Source organism: Ahaetulla prasina, chromosome 2, assembly GCF_028640845.1.
Source record: "Ahaetulla prasina isolate Xishuangbanna chromosome 2, ASM2864084v1, whole genome shotgun sequence".
In the NCBI taxonomy this organism is placed as follows: domain Eukaryota; kingdom Metazoa; phylum Chordata; class Lepidosauria; order Squamata; family Colubridae; genus Ahaetulla; species Ahaetulla prasina.
The window spans coordinates 2,145,598-2,162,223 of NC_080540.1; the positions used below are offsets into that span (position 1 = coordinate 2,145,598).

Below are 16,626 nucleotides of genomic sequence, written 5' to 3' on the forward strand. Positions count from 1 at the left end.
CCTGGACTCGGATGATTCAGAAAGTGAGGGAGAAGACCTGGCCAGCCCCTGCTTCTCTTGAGCCCTTTCCTCCCTGGCACCCACTCAAAGGGAGGAGGAGGGCCGGCAAAGCCTGATTCCATGGAGCCTGGTCTGATTTGGCAACGCCCCAAGAACATTTTTGGAGTGATGCAAGGTTACGTAGACTTGATCGGCGTGCGCAGCAGCGGAAGAGTTGGGACAAAGCCAAGTCATAATTGTCATGCAGTGACATCTGCAGAGACTATAAATAGGAGGTGGGACTTCCTGGTTTTTTGTCTTGGACAAAGTAATGAATTTGGGCGGGCAATCTGTATCAACGGAGGGAAGAATATATTCGTGAGTAATTCTGGCCTTATCTGTAATTTCCTTGTTATCTCCAGAAACTTGGCAGGCCCGTGGGTAGACGTAGCCAGGACATTTATATATATGTAAATAAATCAGAAAAGGAGGCCTCTGACTGACTCTTTGCTGGGAGTATTGGGGGAAGGGAAACAGAACAGGGCGGTTCTCTGCTGACGCAATGAGGGTAGAGACATAGGCCCTCTTGGCCTCCCTCAATGCCACTAGATAGGTCTGAGTAAAAGACCTAACTAGTGTACGGTCAGCTTCAGAACGGCTGGACCTCCAAGCGCTCTCTAGGCGTCTTCTCCGACGCTTCATCTCCCTCAGCTCCTCAGAAAACCAAGGAGCTGGTTGAGACCTATGCCGGGTCAGAAGCCGCAAAGGCATGACATGGTCCAAAGCGCCCACCGCGGCCTGTTCCCAGGCCGCAACAAGCTCCTCGGCCGAGCCGTGGACCAGATCACCAGGGAGCGGCCCAAGCTCCATCAGGAAGCTCTCCGGGTCCATCAGTCGCCTGGGACGGAACCAACTTATTGGTCCCGTCTCCCTGCGGTATTGAGCGGCGGTCCGAAAGTCCAGACGAAGGAGAGAGTGGTCTGACCATGACAAAGTTTCAATGACTAATTCTCGTACTTCCAGATCACTCAACCACTGTCCAGAGACAAAAATCAGATCCAGTGTGCTTCCCCCGACGTGGGTGGGGCCGTCAATTAGTTGGGTCAGGTCAATGGCCGTCATGAACGGCCATGAACTCCCGAGCCGCCGTTGATGACACACCGGCTGATGGCAAGTTGAAATCCCCCATGACCATAAGCCTAGGGGTATCAACTGCCATCCCGGCTATCATCTCCAGCAACTCGGGCAGGGCTGTTGCCACGCAGCAAGGAGCCAGGTACGTGATCAACAAGTCCACCTGCATCCTACGCCCCCACTTCACATAAAGGGATTCACAACCGGCTATCTGAGGAACAGTGGCCTCCATCGGCTCCAGACTCTCTCTAATAACCACCACCACCCCTCCACCCCTACCTTGGGCCCTCGGCTGATGAAATGCCCGGAAACCTGGTGGGCACATCTCCACCAGGGGTATCCCACCTTCAGTGCCCAACCAAGTTTCCGAAATGCCCATAAGGTCCGCAGCCCCCCCCGTATAAGATCATAAATCAGGGGGGCTTTATTTACTACGGACCTAGCATTGCATAACATCAGCCAAAGGTCCAAGCCCTGAGGATACTGGCCACTTGGGGAACGGGAAAAGTCTGAGGGGCCGGAGCGCACAATCGCTTTTAAACAGCGAGTGCGCACCCCCTAAACGTGATACGGACCCCACTTCCGCCATATCTGCCTCTCCCACTTACCGTACTGATGGAACGGTCCTCTGGAATTGGAACAGGAGGCTTCCCCGTTATCACCGAACCTAATGAAGTATCGCCGCGAGCAATCGCAAGAACTGGCTCCCTCCCCCACAGGTTTCCCCCGATACCCGTTTTATCCCTCCCACCCCTTAAAAATTGTTTATCTAAAAAATCCCATAGGTTCTTTTTCAGCGCATGCCATCTCTCTGGGTCCCAAAACCCGTCATTGAGATAGGTCCTCGATAACGTAGAGGGCCATTTCTGCAAAGCGGAGGACCCTCGCAGATGATGGAGCTCAGCCGAAGAATAAATCATATCTCGAAACAGGCATAAATGGCGCATAGATGAATGTGTCCCTCAGCCGCAGAAGATGGTAAAGCAGTCATATTTGAGTCGATGACGTAAGACCCACAGATGGTAAAAAACGATGGACATTCTCACATGGAATCCTCTTTCTAGATGTAAAAAATAGTCGGTGTCAGCATCTTCCCAGCATCTTCCTGGTCGATGGGGACGAGGATTCCCTGCTGGACTAACTTATCCAGTTCCTTATCTATTTTTGGCTTAAGTGCGAAAGGAACCCTCCTTGCTTTGAGTCTAATGGGTGCTACCCCTGGGTCTAGGTTGAAGAATATAGGGGTTCCCATGTACTTGCCCAAGGTTCCGGTGAAAACGTCTTGGAATTCGCGAAGAAGGTCGTCCTTCCTGTATTGGCAGTCTGCTTGAATTTCTAGCACTCCGAATAGCCCGATCCCTAAGGGGCAGATCCAATCCCAACCCATGAGGCTTGGGAGGTTTCCTCACATGATGGTGATAGGCAGCTTCTCTTTGTATTGCCCATAGACTACGTTTACGGTGGCCATGCCTTCCACGGGAACTTTGTTGCCTTGGAAATCACGGATGCGCAGGTATTGGGCTTGTAGGTGATTTTTCTTAATGTGCGGGAACAATTCTTGAACTGTGGACCAGGATATGATAGTGACAGGCGATCCGGTGTCGATTTCCATCTTGATCTTTTGGCTGTCCACGGTGACCATAGTGTACGTTTTTTCTTCTGGTTTCATGATGGTGCTGCCGATGGTGACTAGGTTTGCATACGCGCCCTTTTTTGGGTGGCCATTTTGCTTGCACTTGCGCGGTGATGTGTGCTGGCTAGCTGGCCACCTGTTGTGACCCAGGTTCCTGGACTCGGACTGCTGGACTCGGATGATTCAGAAAGTGAGGGAGAAGACCTGGCAAGGCCTGCTTCTCCTGGGCCCTCTCCCTCCCTGGCACCCACCCAAAGGGAGGAGGAGGGGCCGGCAAGGCCTGATTCTCCCGGGCCTTCTTCTGATTTGGCAACCCCCCAAGAAGAGTTTTGGCTTGATGCAAGACTGCGCAGACGTGACCGGTGTGCGCAGCAGAGGAGGCGTTGGGACAAAGCCAAAGAATGAGTCATGCAGTGACATCTACTTAGCCTATAAAAGAGTAGGTGGAACGTCCTGGCTTTTTGTCTTGGACAAAGCAGTGAATTTGCGTGGGCAAACTATCAATGGAGGGAAGAATATATTCGTGAGTAACTCTGGCCTTATCTATAAATTCCTAGTTATCTCCAGAGACTTGGCAGGCCCGTGGGTAGACGTGGCCAGAACATTTATCTATGTAAATAAATTAGAAAAGGCGGCCTTTGACTGACTCTTTGTTGGGAGTATTGGGGGAGGGAAACAGAACATTTTGTCCAAGACCCCGTCTAAACCATCTTGCACCAAAGATGGACCAGCAGCAGGTACAGCAGCAGTAACAGCAGCAGTAACAGCAGCTACAAGCGGCTAATCAACAGCTACAGCAGCAAGTGGCTCACTTGGCAGGCCAACTTGCTGCTGGGAATGTGCCTGCAGCCCCCCACGTCCTCCCACTCCTCCTCCTCGTCGCAAGTGCCCGATAACCGTGCCGGATAAGTTTTCTGGCCAGCCTGAGATGTTCCCGACCTTCTTGGGACAGTGCCAGCTCTACATGGCTACGCGGCCAGAGGATTTCCCAGACGACTGGGCTAAGGTGATTAACCTTCTTTCCGGCTCGGCTGCCCGATGGGCCACGCCCCTCTTGCTCCAGGACAGCCCCCTGCTGGCGGACCAACAGCATTTTTGGCAGCACCTGCGCATCAAGTACGAGGACCCCGTTTGGACGCTGATGGCAACCAGGCGCCTTAAGGAACTCCGTCAAGGGAAGCGCCCCCTGCAGGAGTACGTCGCCGAATTTCGTCTTTTGTGCCAGGACTCTGACTGGAATGATGCAGCACTGGTGGACGCGTTCCAGGAGGGACTCTCATAGGAACTGCAAGACGAGCTGGCCCGGGTGGAGGTGCCACGGACCCTCGAAAACTTGGTGCCCCTTTGACTCTGCCTCGACGCCCGTCTGCAATGGCAACCTTCCCGTTGCGCCCCCCAGGATCTGCCATCGACATCTGCACCCCCGCTTCCTGCACCACCAGCACCCCGGGTCACCCCACGTTTTGTAACCGCTGCGGAGGAACCCATGGAGTTGGGAGCGGCCAGACCTCGCCTGACAGCCCAGGAGCAAAACCGGAGGCACCAAGGGGGATTGTGCCTGTACTGTGGGGAGCCCGGCCACTTCGCCGCTTCTTGCCCAGAAAGCGAAGTGGGGCACGCACGCCAGTCCCCGAATCACAGCGTGACCAATCGGGAAACGGAGCAGGCCCAACCTCGGGGAAACCCTAGGTCGGGCACGTACTAAGCCCCCACTGGACATTGCAGAAGTAGACTCTGGGCCCCCTCGGCATCTGATTCTGGACACACAGGTATGGTTGGGGATCCAGACGGACGGACTCCAGGCGCATGTGCTGGTGGACTCAGGGGCCACAACAAACTTTATGGACCAGGCCTTTGTGACCCAGTTTGCGGTCCCCGTGGTTCCGGTGGACCCTCCGATGTGGGTAGAGACAATTGATGGACGAGAACTGGTGTCCGGCCCCATTAAATTCGGCACCCAGCCTTTGCACCTGGCTATTGGGGACCATGAGGAGGTGATCCAGTTTTATGTCATGGCGGACCTTCATTTTCCCTTGGCCCTTGGGTTGGCCTGGCTTCGGACCCACGATCCTCAGGTGGCCTGGTCGCGGAACGCCATCTCTTTCCCGAGTCTGCAGTGCGTCGACCACATCCGCCACACCTGTGCCGGCCAGAACGTCCCCACCGCTGCCATCTCCTTGCCTCCTTAGATGACGGACTTCGCCGACGTGTTTAGCGAGAAGGAGGTGGACCGACTACCCCCGCATCGGCCCTACGATTGCCCCTTAGACCTTCTGCCCAGCGCACCACTGCCTGTGGGACGCCTGTATTCCATGTCGGAGCCCGAGTTGGCCGCCTCAGGGACTTCCTGGACAAAAATCTGGCCCGAGGGTTCATCCTGCCCTCGAAGTCCCCTGTCTCGACCCTGGTCCTCTTTGTGAAGAAGAAGACAGGGGACTTGCGCCTGTGCTGTGATTACCGCCGGCTAAACGCCATTACGGTGCGGAATCGCTACCCCCTGCTGCTCATCCCGGAGGTGCTGGAGAGGTTGCGGGAGGCCACGATCTTCACCAAGCTCAATCTCTGGGGGGCCTACAACCTGGTGCGGATGCGAGAGGGAGACGCATGGAAGACGGCATTTGGCACCCGATACGGACACTACGAATACACTGTCATGCCATTTGGGTTGATCAACACCCCCGCCGTTTTCCAGCACTTCATGAACGACGTGTTCCGAGACATGTTGGATCGGTTCGTGGTTATCTACCTGATCGACATCCTGATTTACTCCCAGTCCAGGGAAAGCCACCTTCGACATGTCGGTCTGGTTCTGCAACGCTTGCGGAAGCAACAACTCAATGCGAAGCTGGAAAAATGCGTCTTCTTCTGGACTTCCATAGAATTCCTCGGGCATATCATCTCGCCCAAGGGCATAGCCATGGACCCACAAAAGTAGAGGCTTTGTGTAGCTGGGAAGCCTCTCGTCGGGTGAAGGATGTTCAGCGCCTGCTGGGCTTAGCCAACTACTACCGGACCTTCATCCCGGGCTTCACCACACTGACAGCTCCACTTACCCAGCTCCTCAGGAAGAAGGTCGCGTTCCGGTGGGGTCCCCCGCAGCAAGAAGCATTCACAGCCCTCAAGAAAGCCTTCGTCACAGAACCCGTCCTGAGGCATCCCGACCCGCTCCGGCCTTTTGTGGTGGAGACGGACGCGTCCAATGTGGCTCTTGGAGCGGTGCTGCTACAGGCTCCGACGAATGGCGGCACACTTTTTCCCTGCGCTTACTACTCCCGGAAACTCAATCCTTCCGAGCGCAACTACACCATCTGGGAAAAAGAGTTGCTGGCTATCAAGGCTGCATTCGAGGCTTGGCGACACCATCTGGAGGGGGCCCGACATCAGGTGGAGTTCCGAACGGACCATCGGAATCTCGAGCACCTCACCACAGCTCGGAAGTTGAACCAGCGGCAGATCCGGTGGTCGTTGTTTTTTGCTGGTTCAACTTCTGCATGACCTACATTCCCAGCGGTCACAACCGAAGGGTGGATGCCCTGTCCTGCAAGCCGGAGTACCTCTGCGCCAAGGACCCCCTTCCTCCACGGACGGTGCCACCGGCAGAAGCCTTGGCCGCAGCACGGGAACCGGTGGACTTGCGGGCCCAGGTGCGAGAGGCGCAGCGCCAGGACGCCTGGTCGCAGCAAAGGAGAGCGGAGGTGGGCCCCACGTCTCCTTGGACGTTGGAGGAAGACTTACTTAAGTTTTGGGGGGCGATTATACGTGCCCACAGGACCACTCGGAGCCCTCGTCATGACCCAGTGCCACAACAACCCTGCAGCAGGACATTTTGGGCTCTTCAAGACCTCCACCTGGTGACACGGACCTTTTGGTGGCCCCGAGTGCGACATGATGTACATGCGTACGTGACATCCTGCGTACCGTGCCGGCAAGCCAAGGCCGCCACGGGGGTCCCTCCCGGGCTCCTCCAGGGCTGACATGAACCCTCTCTTGAGCTGCGGCCCCCCAAGACTGAAGGGACCCCCCCTCCAACTTTTGCTGCTTCTCTCTCTACGCCAATCTCCTCCAGCGGGTGAAGTCAAGGGAGACTCTGCCCGGAGACCGATGACGCTGCAGAAGGGAGAATTCTCATTGGCCCTTTTGCTCCTTCGGGCCTCTCCCTATGCCGAAATTTGAGGAAAACGCCCCCTCCGCCCAATCCAGACCCGCCGATTCCGCCTCTGGGGCTGGGAGCCTCGGCGTCTTTCTCCTCCCTCTTTGGGGCGCTTGTGGGGCAGCATCAGAGGTGGGTTTCAGCAGGTTCTGACCACTTCTGGAGAACCGGTAGTGGAAATGTTGAGTAGTGCGGAGAACCAGGAAATACCACCTCTGTCTGGCCCCGCCCCCATCGATTCTCTGCCTCCCGAGTCCCAGCTGATCGGAAGGAAATGGGGATTTTGCAGTAACCTTCCCCTGCCAAGCCCACCAAGCCACGCCCACATGACTGGTAGTGAAAATAATTGAAACCCACCACTGGGCAGCATCCATGAGATCTGCTGGGCACCCCCTGATGCTGCTGGTGGGGACGCTGGCCCTGATCCCCGGAAGCGAAGGGGGGAAGGAGATCCCCAGTAAGGAGGGCGCTCGGTGGGGGGAGGAGGGGGGCTGGGAGGAGCCGTCAGTGCTCCTGGGGGAAGGGGGAGGAGAAAGGGGCTGAGACCCCAGTAATGGGGAAAGGGGTCCAGGGCAAGAGAGGCGGGAGCCTCAGAAGCCTCGATCTCCGTGTGGTCTCTGCTCCCCCCTCACCTAACTTCTTTTGAAGAGAAATATCGTTTCCAAATAAATGCAGCTTTTCCCACCTTTCCAGCTCTCTGCCTCGATTTGAAATAAACCTTTAAACTCAATAAATCTCACAAACATTTTATGTTATGAAGAAGCTGGATTTTTTAATCCCTGGTAGTTGTTCTTTGCCAGGGAACTCAACATTTTGACTGCAAGGATGGTGAGAGAAAGGGGATTTTCCGGGAAGAGAAATCAGCTGTCGACCCTGAGGACGACATATGTGTAGCCATATTTTCTTGTAGCCTTTGTATTCTCTTTTCTTTATTAACTTGGCCTTGTAGTAGCTGCTTTGAAAAACTATCTCAGGCTGGACAATTCTAACTGCTGTAAGGGCGGGGGTGTGTGAAAAGAGAAGGGGGGGAATGTTGTGTCTAGGTAGCATTGGAAGATGATGCCTCAGGTGGTTGAAGGTGCAGCTTGGAGTCACTTGGAGGCTGTTGGACTGATTGGAGATTGTGACTCGGGGGAAGTTTCAAATTTTTGCTTTAACTGGGTATAATTCCGGATCCGCTTCAGAGTCGGAATTACACTGAGTCCTTGCCAATTTCATGCGTGCCTAATAAAATGGCTTTGAAAAGGAAGATGGATGCCTTGGACTTCGTTTTTCGGGACATGTTAGTTGGAGGTTTGTCGTCAGCCCTGAAACTCCGTCCTAAGAATCCATCCTCCGAGATTAGCTCCGTTCTTCTGGCGGGAAGTTGGAGGAAATATTTTCCCAAAAGAAGAAGGAAAAAATCCATATCCACGAATAAGTGTCACAGGATCTGGGTGGATTTTCTTCCTTGTAAAAGGTTTCAGTGTTATTTTAAGAAGGGTGGAAGGCGAAAGAGTTATACGATCTGAAGAGAAACCAGAGTATTTCACCCCTGGACCAGGTCCCCAGGGGCAGTTTGGGAACCTAAATGGACATCTAGTCCACCCCTCCACGCAGAGAGGAAAGTCTAGCTGAGAATCCTGAAGAGAACAAAGAAAGTGGAGGGTCCCCTCAGGGCCTGCCATGAACCCCCCCTTGAGCTGCAGCCACCCCACCCCCACAGTTAAGGGATTCCCTCCACCCACTTTCAGTTTTGTTCTCTGCCCCAACTCTCCCCTCCTCCTTCAGGTGAAGTCACAAAGGACTCTGCCTGGAGACCGATGACGCTCAAGCAGGGAGAATTCCCATTGGATACACACAGACACACGTGTGTTGGTTAAAGGCCAAGATGCTGCCGTAGGAAGAGCTACTGCGCTGGATAACAAGGAGGGAGGGGCAGCCCCAGCCAGCGAGCGCAAATTGGGGGTCACACACCGCAATCCGAAGGGAAGCCCCAGAAAACCCTCTGCCAGACCAGGGAGAGGCGCCGCTTCTCTTCCGGGCAGAAAAAGGCGATTCCCCTCCTTGAAACCCGAGTCTCCCTTGCTCGGAACGTCTGGATTAACTGGCCCCCCTTCGAATTCTTCTTTCTTTCTTTCTTTCTTTCTTTCTTTCTTTCTTTCTTTCTTTCTTTCTTTCTTTCTTTCTTTCTTTTTCATCAGAATCCCCCTTTTCCTTGCAAAGCGGCCCCGAACGGAGGTCCCAGAATCAAGTTTGACCATTTCTCCTCCGCTTCCCGCTCCTTTCCGCGGAGAACTTCGACAGGGGTTGGACTAGATGCTCTCCAAGGTCCCTTCCAGCTCCGTTAACCTCTTATTTTATTTTAGAACCTTGGAGGAAGAAAACGCAGAAGCCCCCCAAAAAGCCCCCCTTCTCTGCACCCCCAAAGAAACCAAGATGCCAAGAAAAGAAACGCAAAAGCCGCTGGAAGTAAAGGAAAAGCCGCCATCTCTTCCCCCGGAGGCTGCCGTAACAGCCGCGGGGAAAGCGGCTCCTGGCTCCGGCTCGAAGGAAGAAGAAAGTCTTATTTTGCCTGGGAAGCCTGAATGGCCGCGGCGGTTGCAGGAGGCGGAGACCTGGGACTCCCGAGAGAAAGGCCGGCCGGAGGGGAAAGAAGGGCCGGAGATCGCGGGAGGGAAATCGGGATCCAAGGCAGCCGCTGCCTCAGAGGCCAAAAGAGCCACAAAAGGAGCCTCTGGATCACCAGACGCCGCAGAAACGGCCCAGAAACCCCTCCGCTCATCCGGCTCGCTTCTCTCTCGGCTGCCCCGGAGAAGGGAAAGGGGCCCAAAGGATCCCCCACAGCCCCAGAAGGCAAATGGGTGGAAACTCATCCAGGAGACAAGCAGGCTGGAACTTGGGAGAAACTTCCTGACAGGGAGGAGAATTAACCGGTGGAACTGCCTGCCACCAGAGGTTGTGGATGCTCCATCACTGGAGGGATTTAAGAAGAGACTCAGCAGCCACTTGTTTGAAATGCTAGAGGTTCTCCTGCCTGAGCAGGGGGCTGGGCTAGATGGCCTCCAAGGTCCCTTCCAGCTCTCTTGAATTCTGACTCAGACCGTTGTTGCTTCTGCCCGTCAATAAACCTCCTTTCTTAAGCAGCCTCCATTTGATTCCCTTCTTGGAACTGGAGCTGATTTTTCTTCCGACACTATCAGGGGATAAAATAGAAACCCCCGACTGGAAGGAGCAACTGAAGAGGTTTAATGTGGGGAAAATAAATATGCAGCTGCTGTCCAAATCGGACACACGGACACAAACTTTTAATTTTATTTCAATATAAATGTATTTAACATCCGCAGCAGACACAAAGGAACATCCTGAGGTAAATCTGAAACAGCGCCCAGAAGGAAAAGGCGGGGAAAAAGGGAAACGCCTCCTTTCCACCCGCAGCAACCAATCAGAGCGCAGATCCCCTCAGGCGGGAGCCCGCCCTCCCCCCCTCAGCCGCAACGGGGTCCTCAAGACCTTTGGGCCACTTTTAAAGGGTCCCAAAGAAACAAACCTCAAATGACTTTGCTTTTGTCCCTTAAGAGTGAATTGTCAGGCTGCGACAATTCTTTCCCTGGGCTAAAAAGAAATCAATGTCTTCAGACCTTCTTTTCCCCCCTTTCTCCTTCCCTTCATTCCCTATTTCTGTTTTTCTTTGTGCTTTGTATAATAAATAAGATCTTGAGGCTCTAGAAAGAGTGCAGAGAAGAGCAACAAAGATGGAGGCTAAAACATATTTTAAAAAAACAGTTGCTGGAACTGAGTATTTTCTAGTCCGATGAAAAGGAGGAGGAGGGGGGAGATGACGGCATCTTCCAGTATCTCAGGGGCTGCCGGAAAGAATATTTATTTTTTATTTTCTCTTCCCTTCCCTTCTATTCTATCAATAAGAAGCAGACGGAAGGAAAGAGGTGGAAGTGGAGATGCGCTATATATAGAATAGAATAGAATAGAATAGAATAGAGTTTTATTGGCCAAGTGTGATTGGACACACAAGGAATTTGTCTTGGTGCATATGCTCTCAGTGTACATAAAAGAAAAGATACGTTCATCAAGGTACAACATTTACAACACAATTGATGATCAATATATCAATATAAATCATAAGGATTGCCAGCAACAAGTTATAGTCATACAGTCATAAGTGGAAAGAGATTGGTGATGGGAACTATGAAACGATTAATAGTAGTGCAGATTCAGTAAATAGTCTGACAGTGTTGAGGGAATTATTTGTTTAGCAGAGTGATGGCCTTCGGGAAAAAACTGTTCTTTGTGTCTAGTTGTTCTGGTGTGCAGCGCTCTATAGCGTCGTTTTGAGGGTAGGAGTTGAAACAGTTTATGTCCAGGATGCGAGTGATCTGCAAATATTTTCACGGCCCTCTTCTTGATTCGTGCAGTATACAGGTCCTCAATGGAAGGCAAGTTGGTAGCAATTATTTTTTCTGCAGTTCTAATTATCCTCTGAAGTCTGTGTTTTTCTTGTTGGGTTGCAGAACCGAACCAGACAGTTATAGAGGTGCAAATGACAGACTCAATAATTCCTCTGTAGAACTGGATCAGCAGCTCCTTGGGCAGTTTGAGCTTACTGAGTTGGCGCAGAAAGAACATTCTTTGTTGTCCTTTTTTAATGATGTTTTTGATGTTAGCTGTCCATTTGAGATCTTGCGATATGATAGAACCCAGAAATTTGAAGGTTTCTACTGTTGATACTGTGTTGTCAAGTATTGTGAGAGGTGGAAATATGGAAGGGCTTCTTCTAAAGTCTACCACCATTTCTACGGTTTTGAGTGTGTTCAGTTCCAGATTGTTTTGGTTGCACCACAAGGCTAGTCGTTCGACCTCTCGTCTATATGCGGATTCGTCATTGTCTCGAATGAGACCAATCACTGTTGTGTCATCTGCGAACTTCAGTAGCTTAACAAATGGATCATTGGAGATGCAGTCATTGGTATACAGAGAGAAGAGAAGTGGGGAGAGCACACAGCCTTGGGGGGGCCCTGTGCTAATTGTACAGGTATTTGATGTGATCTTGCTTAGCTTCACTTGCTGCTTCCTGTTTGTTAGGAAGCTTGTGATCCACTTACAAGTCTGAGAAATCAACCAAATCGCTCTGGAATGCATTTGGGTTGATATTGAAGGGAACATATATACTAAAATACTAGAATTGGTAGGAAACTTGCTAATGATATTTGATGTCTTGGTCTCTTGTTTGTATAACTGCACATGGTAAATATCTGCTTCCCATAACACTGACATATATATATTGTGCCCTTTTGTGGTTAGAACATAAATATGCCATCATGGATGGTTATTGAGGTCACACTGACTAAATTCCTGAATTGTTACTGATACCTCATCCCATCAATGACAGTCTCTGGAAATTGTCAGAGTCCATCATTTGATCTCTCCCCACCCCACTCTGGCTGAGAACGTGTATGTCATCCTCCAGGAAATCAAGTGGTAATTAAGAAGACAAATGGAAAAGATAACACCACAGAAAGAAGTCAGATTACATTCATTGACCCTTACTATTTATTTATTTATTTATTTATTATTTAAATTTGTATACCGCCCTTCTCCCGAAGGACTCAGGGCGGTTCACAGCCAGATAAAATAGACAATAATATTACAATATAAATACTATTAAAATACAATTTAAAAACTTATTCAATTGGCCGAGATTAAAAATTTAGAATAAATGGTAAAAGACCCATTAAAAAACCCACAAATTTAAAAACTAATCCAGTCCTGCGCAGATGAATAAGTGTGTTTTAAGCTCGCGACGGAAGGTTCGGAGGTCCGGGAGTTGACGAAGTCCTGGGGGGAGTTCGTTCCAGAGGGCGGGAGCCCCCACAGAGAAGGCCCTTCCCCTGGGTGTCGCCAGACGACACTGTCTCGCTGACGGCACCCTGAGGAGTCCCTCTCTGTGAGAGCGCACGGGTCGGTGAGAGGTATTCGGTAGCAGTAGGCGGTCCCGTAAATAGCCCGGTCCTATGCCATGGAGCGCTTTGAAGACGTTCACCAAAACCTTGAAGCGCACCCGGAAAGCCACAGGTAGCCAGTGCAGTCTGCGCAGGATAGGTGTCAAACGGGCTCCCTCTATCACCCGCGCAGCCGCATTCTGGACTAACTGAAGCCTCCGGATGCCCCTCAAGGGGAGCCCCATGTAGAGAGCATTGCAGTAATCCTACTATAGTAATCATACTATTGTGTGACCCGATGTAAATCCAGAAGTTAGTTTACATTCACTGACTTATACTATGGGAACATGCAAACCAGATTCCAGAATACGCAGATGCCAGAGTTGAGGATTTATGACTTTTTGGGTATAAGAGGACATGGCTTTCTCTCATGAGTCCGTAGTTCTTCCTTGCATGTATCTTGAGTATGTTCGGAACAGCTAACAATTTAAGCTTGATCAAGATTAAATGCTATTTTACTCAAGCCTCTGTTTAAGTCTCTTGATTGGCAGGTATGAGCTTAGACATATTAATAAAAGGACTTTACAATATGAAAGCAGGAGAAGAAGCACAGAGGTCGAAGCCTTTTTCTGACAGGGAGCCATGGAGAGAGGGGCCTTTCTTCCCCCTACTCCCATGCCCATCATCCCCGCCCTCTCCCTTCCCCCTCCCACGCGCTCCTCTTTCCCGCCCTTTCTACCATCCTGGCACTTCGCCCCAAGTCCACCAGGGGGCGCCCGCTGCCAAGGGAAGGGAACCACAGGCGCTTCCCCATTGGCCCACTGGAGGGCGAACGTCACATCTGACTCTCCGGAAGGGGCTGAGAAGGAAGTGACGTCACAAACTCTTGCCTCTCTAGGACTCCGCCCTCGCTCTCCTTAATCCCTGAGGCCTCGGAGGAGGCGGAGAGGCTGCGGGAGAATCTGGCGGGGGCGAGGGGACATCCAGACGTGCCCCGGGTGAGGGGGGGGGTTTCCCAGGTCCCATGCTCCCCAAACCCTCTCTCCCTGCAGGGGGAACTGGGGATCCGGAGAAGGGCCGAGTGGGGGGAGGGGAGGGTCGGCCTTGCGGGGGCCCAGCAGGAGACGAGAGAAGCCGGGCGAGGAGGAGGCAGGATTCGCACCAGGCTCCCCGAGGGCCCCATCCTGTCTCCGGAGGGGGAGAAAAGCGGGCGGTCTCTCCAGCGGCCTCCTTCCCGGCCCTGCGCTGGGATGAGCCTCTTGGGGCTCCGGGCAGGTTGGGTGAAGTTTATTCAGTGGCTGAATTCTACTTTTTAATTCTTTCTGTTTTTCTTCCCATCTCAGATACAGAAACTGGAAGCCATTTGTGGTCTTTGCAAGGCAAACTTTTCTCTTGGGGGAGAGAAAAAGAGCGGAATCACCTGCAGGGATCAGTCCTGCGGCCCCAGAAATGGTCCCGTGAAGGAAAAGGCATCTGGAGACCCACCAGAGTCCTTGGAGCCATTTGGAGTTGCTCTGCAGGAGAGAGAAAGGATGGAGACACAACCTTTGGGAAAGGAGGGAGCCGGAAAAGGCCTTTCAGCTGCTCAGCCTGGGAATTGGGGGAAGCTCAGGACAAGGACTGGGCAGAAGATCCTGGAGGAGGAAACCATCTTCTCTTCAGAAGTTCAGCCCTGGAGCTTCATCCAATATCGGGAGGCGGAGGGTCCCCGAGGAATTTGCAGCCGACTACATGAGTTTTGCAGGCGATGGCTGAGCCCAGAAAAGCAGACCAAAGCCCAGATGTTGGACCTATTGGTTCTGGAGCATCTCCTGGCTCTTCTGCCCCCAGAGATGGAGAGCTGGGTGCGGGAGTGTGGAGCAGAGACCAGCTCCCAAGCAGTGGCCCTGGCAGAAGGCTTCCTCTTGAGCCAGGCGGAGGAGCAGAAGGAGCAGGTCCAGCTGCAGGTAAGAGACTTTAGGGTGCTCAGAAGGGAATAGAGAATGTGTTTGAATCCTTCACCCCTCCTTCCCAAACTTCTCTGACATTCATCAAATGTGGCAATTTGCCAATTCTTGTTGGACATTGTTCCATTTTTTTCTCACTCAGCGTCACTGATGGATATTGGGGGCTTTGAGGTTGTGTTCTGAATATTAAAATCCATTTTATTTCGTGTGATGTACCTTAATTCTGCTTCTTTTTTCTTTCCTCCTGTTTGAAGTGCTGCACTGTGGAGATCAGAGATCCTGAGGGAAAGAAGAACCCATCAAATCCCCCCCAGGAGCTATTTTTCAGGAGGATCCCTTGGGAAGATCAAAGTCAGGACACCTCAGGAGGTAATGGAAAATCCTCCGATTACCCATCTGTCTTCCCTTCGCTCTCTCTTCTCTTTGATAGAATACCTCCTCCTATTTTGTTAATTACACATTTTGAAATTATTTATTCCTTACAGAGAAACAAAGAATGAAGGTTTCTGGTTTTTATGACGGAGATCAAATAGCAGTTGACCCTCCAAATCAAGTAAGAAAGGGGAAATTTATTAGATTTCTATTCTCCCTTCAGGAAGTGAAGCGGGTGTGCAGAGTGCTTTCTCCTTCTATTTCCCCCCCTTGTTTGGACTGGGTTATTTTTGTGTTTTTCCACAACATGGAAAGCAGAATAGCAGCTTCAAGTTTTTGTCAGCCAGCATAGCTTCCTCTGGTTATTTTGTTCTGCTAGGTAGTCCTCCAACTTTGAGTTTACAAGAAGGTATTTTTTGTCACAGTTACTGTAACAGTGACAGTAACTGCTACAGACTCTTTTTTGGGGGGTAATTCTTTGACTCGGAATTGTGCAAGGCTAATGAAAAATAAACACTCACATTGCCACATTACCATTTTTATAACCCCTCATTTATAACTTGTAATTTTCTCTTTTTTGTTTTATTCCTTTCAGCCAATGGCTCAGACTACTAGATCAATCAATGATAGACAGAGTGATAGGTCAGTTAATCCAGAAGTGGGATTACTTTACTGAAAGGCACTGAAGGTTTTGCAGAATTAATGAACTTGATAAAACTTCCCCAGATATTTCTTCAGTGAAAGCAGTTTTCAGATTTGCCCATTTTCTCACCTAAAATTAGGACTTGTGTGACGCACAGCCATTTAACTTAGTGCATATTGGGAATTTGGGAACAATGGAATAGAATAACAGAGTTGGTAGGGATCTTCTAGTCCAGGGGTCTCCAACCTTTTGGACCGCAGGGACCACTAAATTAATAATTTTAAATCCTGTGGACCACTAATAATTTTTCTGCGTACCACCAAAATTTTCTCGTAATACCAGTGGTCCACGGACCACCCATTTGTGACCGCTGTTCTAGTCCAACCCCCTCATTTGACAGGAAGCCCTATAACATTTCATATAAATGGCTGTCCAATTTTTTTTTAAACACCTCCAGTGTTGGAGCATCCACAATTTCTGGAGGCAAGTCATTCCACTGATTAATTGTTCTCACTGTCAGAAAATTTATCTTTACTTGAAGGTCGGTTCTCTCCTTGAATATTTTCCATCCATTACTTCTTGGATGCTCTTTTCATGAAACTAAACATACCCAATTCCAGCAACCTTTCTTTATATGTTTAAGTTTTTGACACACAAAGAGAAAAATGCCTGTGCATTTGGTTTTTCTTTCCTAAATGTAGAACCTTACATTTCTCACTGTTGATTTCGTTTTGTTAAATGGGGCCCAATCTGTCGATCCTTCTATATCTGGAGCTTATATTCTGGAGTGTTGGTATTCCTGCCAATTTGGTCTTATCTGCAAAGTTGATGAG

The 16,626-nt window shown here is 51.0% G+C and overlaps 1 pseudogene; it reads left to right on the plus strand.

The window, feature by feature from the left end:
- The first annotated feature begins 13,965 nt into the window (after positions 1–13,965).
- Positions 13,966–16,626, plus strand: part of LOC131192844 (zinc finger protein 420-like) — a 37,917-nt pseudogene continuing 35,256 nt past the window's right edge.